Genomic DNA, 6,876 nt, shown 5'->3' with positions numbered 1-6,876 from the left:
TATATCCAATTTCATAAATAATGTCAGAAATTAATTTCAATCAAAAAAGGATTAATGGTCAATCATTTTTACGTTTCAGGTAACATTATACAACGATATTCAGTCAACACCAGACAAGTTTTAGGCACCGCCATCTACATTACATTTTCAAAATCAATAAATTGTTTTTCATCCAACACTGGCAGTCAATTTCCTTTGAAGAAGGTAATGTCTAATACTGTTCCACTCCTGCTGCAAGACGGTTTGTGGCAGAATAGGACGTTTATGTTCCAAGCGTGTTATTTTGAGCTGCAGACTGTCAAACATGCTGGCCAGGAAAGAGCTTATGTTATGATTGCGTTTTCACTTAAACACAAATGCGTAGGCATGAGTGATTAAGGACGGTGACTTGGTTCGAGCCTTTTGTGTTATAAATTTAACATAATAGTCGCCCATAACACATGTACTTTTTAATGCTCGGTTACTTCTCATTGTATTTTTAAAATACGATATCTTAATGTGAGGCGTTTCTTTATTCCGCCAGTGTACATAATTTATAATAATTCAATTATCTTATTTTACCTTTGCATGATTGTAAAGTAATTAACAAGTTTTTAAAACCATAAAGATTCTTTTGTATACGAACAAAACATATTTCGTAATTATCTTTAAATAACCAACGCTTGTTATTGTGCTGGTTCAATAGCAATGTTGAACTCTTTATATTTAAACAATGCGCCTTCTCAAATAAGTTTGATCGATCTTCTACATATTGCAGTTAAGTCAAGGTTTTAGATACACCGAAATAATCTGCGCCGTACGTGTTTATCGAATACTTTAAAAAAATATTATCAAAGTTGCCGTCTTCTTCGTCGTTGTTGTTGTTATGATTGTTCACCAATTCTTACATGTTAACCACACATTTAAAAGCAGTGCTTTAAACAATTGTTATAAGCATGTTAACATTAAAATACATGTGATATATAGTCATTTAGTAGCTTTAAAATCATTTTTTTCTTTCATAATAATAAAAAATAACATAAAAAGTTGTCTTGTGCGAGGTACACTAATATAAACTCATTCGTATCCCTTATTGAATAATTGTTATTCGTATTACAGATTGAAAATGTGTCAAACCCATAAATGCACAGTGTGTAAACTGCAATCCGGCTACCGCACTGTCTGTCGTGTATGGTCTTGATTGGCTTCATTTTTTTCTGTGGTTCACTTATTATGAAGACAGGAAAAGGAATAATGATAAAAAATATATTCAGATGCTTGTACATCTCATTTATTCTGGGTTTCATATTTTGGTGACAGGGAAAGTGTTTTATTTGACTATGAAACAAAACTTTACTATCATCAGTCATACTGTTTATGAAGGCGGAGTATTTAAACGGCATGGCGTGTATAATAATATATAAATCAAAGCCCCCGCTTACTTGCAAATGAAGAGAAACGAGGAGGAGCTTATATCAATGATGTCAGTGAGGAAGGCTTTCAATAGACAGATGCGCAACTTCTATCTTTATTTCAAAAGTTTGTTTGGTAGTATGCATCTTATTTAACAATGTTCCAGTCATCTACAACCATTTATTCCCGACATCTGGGCAAGAGGAAGATTGCTTACAGGTGCAAGGTGTCTTTCAGCTGTCCCTTACTTATGGTTGTGGGTTACTTTTGAACTAAATATAGTCGGGGATACAAGCTTGCTCATTAAATAGGGATTTTGGCGGAGGTTTTACTTCTAGATAGGTTTCTCGCTCGAAAAAGGTGCGTGTGTGTATAACCAGGGCTTTGCTGGTGTCAAAGTCCCTGCTGAAGCTTGTTCGAGATGACAAATATTTGATGTATAAGCCATTAAGTTTATTCTCATTTATATATATAGCATAATTATGAATTGATACATAACCAAGTGTAATATTTCCTTTGTTATAGATACAACATAAGTCGCTCCATTGATTATAACAAAAAAATAACATCAAAACAATATATAAACAGCAAACGAGCAATTACCCAAGCTTATTTGATTGGTATAATGTATATTTAAAAGTATACGCCCGTTACGGAGGCATAGCATTTTAAACGCGACATATGAATTATTTACAATAAAACGGTTTGTGTTAAAATGTATCATCGCAGGAGTCTAATTTATCAATTTTATTCCAAATATAGTCTTTTTATATTGTTTTGAGTAGAAATTAAAAAGAATATAACGCATCTCAAGATCGTAACATTCCAGTTTAAAATCGTTACGGTACCATAGTTGCATTTCGGCGACGGCAGCATTTAAAGAAAATCATGGAAAATAAGGGTCTCTGTCTCGAACTTCTTATGTACCTCATCAGTTACAAATTATTTATCATTTTAGTGATTAACCTGTCCGTGCTCTGTCTTGTGCCCTATCCTGTGCCTTGTCCTGGGCACCTTGCCAATGGTTCTTGTTGCTGAGTCGTATGGGGGTTGCGTTCATTGAACGTCGCCTTGTTGATCATGTTTATCATATTTTACGTATGATGTTTGGCGTTAATAGACTAAATATCTCTTATCAGATTCTTCATTGACAGAACATATCATTTTACATATTGTTAGTAGGTCATTGCGTGGTTAAGCCAGACAGGTTCTGATACCACAGGGAGAAAATGCAACTTTATCTGATATTTTGAATAAACTTGATATTTTGTTTGGGAATGTTTCTACAATATGAATCTGTCAGCCACTTATCTTGAATCTAAATTTTGGACAGGTCTTTATGATGAAAAGCTGAAAGTATTAACTAGTCACAAGTATGATGCCACGCTTATTTCAGATTACAACATGTTACCCCGAGAAGTTAAAGCTGGAGAACAAGAGCTTTCGTCTTCAGACAAATTATCAAAAGTTCAATGTCAATCTGTTTCAGATACCAGGGATAAAATTGTTGCAGATCTTTCTAAAAAGATAGATACTTTGATGACCAAAATGTAGTCTCTAGAAAAAGACATGAGGCAGAGACGGCAAGAAACAAGATTCCTCAACTAATGACAGATCTTTTCCCGTTTTTAGACAATCTTTTTCAGGTAATAGAGGAAATTTTTCAGGTTATAGAAGAAATTGTTCATGATACAATATAAATTCTTTTACAGGTTATAGCAGAAGAAATTTAAGAGGTACAAGTCAACAACAGAGCAGAAATTATGGTCATCATTAGAATATTAACTTTAAAAAAATAATTCTGACAATTCTTCTTCTAACAGGTCAAACAACACTTAAAGTGTTAACCTAAAGTAAAGACTCCTCTGTGGTGAGGAACATTTGTCTAAATGCCAAACAGGTGACAAACTCAGAAACAGAAAAACTGTTCATGCTCAGCAGATAAGAGACCCATCAACCAGACCATTACCTTTAAGTGAGCATTTAGATAAATGCTCTAAAAAAGACCCGAAATTTTGTATTTTCCCATTTTATAAATTTCACAGTAAAAACGTTTCAGCTAGTTTAGCTAAAGAACGCTATTTTACTGATGTTTTTAATCCAAAACTTAATACTATATAATGACGTTACTATTTTTAGATTATGCGTACACATGTGTACACAAAAACGTCGTCGTTACTATGCGACGACGTCACATTTGCCTTGATGATCATATGAGAAACCGGTTGGCAAATAATTAAATAAGTTAACTCATGGACTGTGTTTTTTGTTTTATATATATATATATATATATATATATATATATATATATATATATATATATATATATATATATATATATATATATATATATATCCATGATGTCGTTTTTCATTTATTTTTATTCTGGTCATTCCATTCTACCTATAAAATTGTCATTTATCATAAATGCCCCCAAATAAACGAAACTTACCTTGGTAAAGTTGATGTTTGGTTGGGATTCTTTGTAGTCATATAACACCAAAGTGATCAGATGCTCACCCAATGCTATGACCAGGGAAGTAACCCTCCCTAGAACTTTGACATGTATAACTTTGCATATATTAGAAAATAAAACCTTAAAACATCTGTGCATGTCGGATGGTTATCACCTGAAGAAATTTGCATTCAATGTGTAATTATGTGTAATTATTTGTCGTTAAAATAGCTTAATGTAAACAAAGTAGTATTTTTACTTCCATACAAAATATCAAATCACTATAACTGAAAGTTATCAATGCTTTATAGACTTGGATTTATAATCCATTTTCACGTCATGAAATCAGTGATTAATCAATCAGTGATTTTTCGTGTAAATAATAACTGTTTCTGGGCCTTACACGGACATAAGCGTTTACTTTGAAAATGTTTCTAAAAAAGATTTTAAGTTATCATTTAAATAAAGATATAAATATTCCTATTAGAAACTTCTGACACTTAAATATCCCAACATTCGGTGAGAAATACACTTCGAATAATTTTTATTCTAAATTTGAAACAAATAAATGAGTATAACTATCACGAAAAATCATAAAAAAGTTATTTGACATATGCTCTTATATAGTAAAAAAAATGATACAAAGAGATGACGCAATATGAAAACACATAATTATAATAGCATTACAGTGAATTGGTCTAGAATAAAAGATCTGTAATATGGTTAATAACTATGTTGATAGCACCAAGTATCATACGAAAAAAGAGAGTTATAAATGGATACTGTTGGTAATTGTTTGATACATGATCCAAAACGACATATTAATATATAGCAGATTATAAAGTGTTCTAGAACCAATAATTATTCAACATATATATGTTCATAGACGTTTAGCTACATTTTGTTTTCCAGATATATTTCATAAAAATGTTACATTTCTATTGTTTTTTTTAAATATTTGAAACTTATTGAAAATGTGCCCATCGTAGACCAGTCCATTTCAAAGAAAGTACAGACGCACAAGGTAAATGTGAATCTAAAAATAACACTCTAATAATGATTATAAAAAAGAAGACAGAAAATTAAGATTTTACCGCAATGACAAATTTATATCTTTATTTAAAGGGAATTTGATTGGTGAATTAGATCTTAGAAATAATATAATTAGGTGGCCCACCCTTTAGAAATACAACTTAAACTGTTATTCTAGAAAACGTTATATAACAAGAAACAACCTTTTGATTGAAGAGACGGCTCTTTGTAACTCTTTATTTTCTTTTTATGTAATTAAACAGGTGCAAATCATACCGCTATAATATGCAATTTCAGTTGATATTTTTGCATATTTATACTGAGAACAGTTTCTTAGAATTGAAACGTACATTCTGTTTATAGTATTCATAATAAATTTTATAATATTATGTCATTGCCAAATATTTCAATAAAGTCGTATAACTTGCAGAATTTAGTTAGAATATAATACAATATAGAAATAAATCATTTAAGTAAAGTCTGTAATAGCAGTGATTCATTTGATATACATTGCAGATGATGCAAATTAAAAACGAATGTTGTGTTTGACAAAATTTATTAAATGTACGCGTCATATTTGTAATATTATTAAAGATTAAACATCAAAATAGAAGAAAAATCAGAATCCTTGAAGAACGCACAAAACGTTTACCGGTTCGGTTTGACTGAGCATTTCATTGACGGTACTGGAAGATGCAAGTTACCGTCCCCCACCCCTATCATTAAAATGGTGAATTTTTATATCTACAAACATCATCAAATGTTTTCATCTCGTGAATATCTTGGAAACATTAATGTGACACGTTCGTGCCATTCCCATTCAAAGAAAAACGTCGTATTGTCCCCAAATAAAAGAGAACAAAAACAAAAGCAAAACAACAACAACAACAACAAAATAATAAAAATAAATAAATAACAAACAACAACAAAAAACAAAACAATGATTTTTAACCAAAACTCGTACGGATAGTTTGACTGTTTCGTAATTATTGAGACATACGGATGTACATATTTATACGGTGTTACTTGAAAGAAATTTGAAGTGATAGAATATAATATATTTATTAATTTAGCACTCTAAGAAATAACAGTATCCCTAGATACTAGGCGTAGTATCAACAAAATTCGTTTGTTCTACATTCTTATTTATATTAGCCCCTCACATCTTCATTATATATATATGTTACAGTTAATTTATAAACCATTTGAGACCTAAAATAAACGTTTGCAAGTCTTACATGAATAAGAAGTTTTGAAAGAAGCATCTTTTGTAAAATATTTTCTGAAAGAAATTCAATGTGCATCTAAATTTGAGTGGATATTATCATATACATGTATAACCAAATGTGTCGTATACATTTGCAGTATATCGAAGCAAAACAGAACCAAACCCGATACAACAAATCAGGAAATTCTAGAAATATTTGAAATACACAAATGTATTAAAGGGCCTTCACTAAGATTCAAAAGCCTAAAACACAATTCTTTATTTTTTTACATAGATCATCTAAGCCACTTAATAACCGAAAGATAACCAGAAGATAATTAAGAAATATATTCAGATATGAATTTAAAGTACATTTATATGCTAATTTTAGCCTATTTTGAGTGGAAAGCGTTGATGGTCATTTTTACAATTAGAATAATTATTCTGAATAAAAACCAGAGTGAGCGAATTATCTGAAATTTTACACAAATGTGGTAAAAATAATCAACAGTACAACCATTGAATAAACAAGCTAAAATTCAAATAAAAGACATTGTTAAGTAGGTCAAAATGCAACCATACCGTGATTTTGTTTAAGAATGAAGAAAATGATTAATTATTCTTTGCCAATCTTGTGAAGCAGTTTCCGCTGTCTCAAGCGCTTTTTCATCTTTTGTGAGTCAGAAATACGAGTACGCAAATCGTAAGTTTCTATTCAAATTTTCTCACGAGTTATTTTTACAAACAGATGTGTGCTCAATAAATCGACACCTTTATGCCTTCTGGCCAT

Source organism: Ruditapes philippinarum, unplaced genomic scaffold (assembly GCF_026571515.1).
Source record: "Ruditapes philippinarum isolate M1 unplaced genomic scaffold, ASM2657151v2 ctg213_1_1_1_1, whole genome shotgun sequence".
NCBI classification, from domain to species: Eukaryota; Metazoa; Mollusca; class Bivalvia; order Venerida; family Veneridae; genus Ruditapes; species Ruditapes philippinarum.
The sequence above is the reverse complement of the archived record's forward strand: the minus strand, read 5'-3'. Positions refer to the sequence as shown.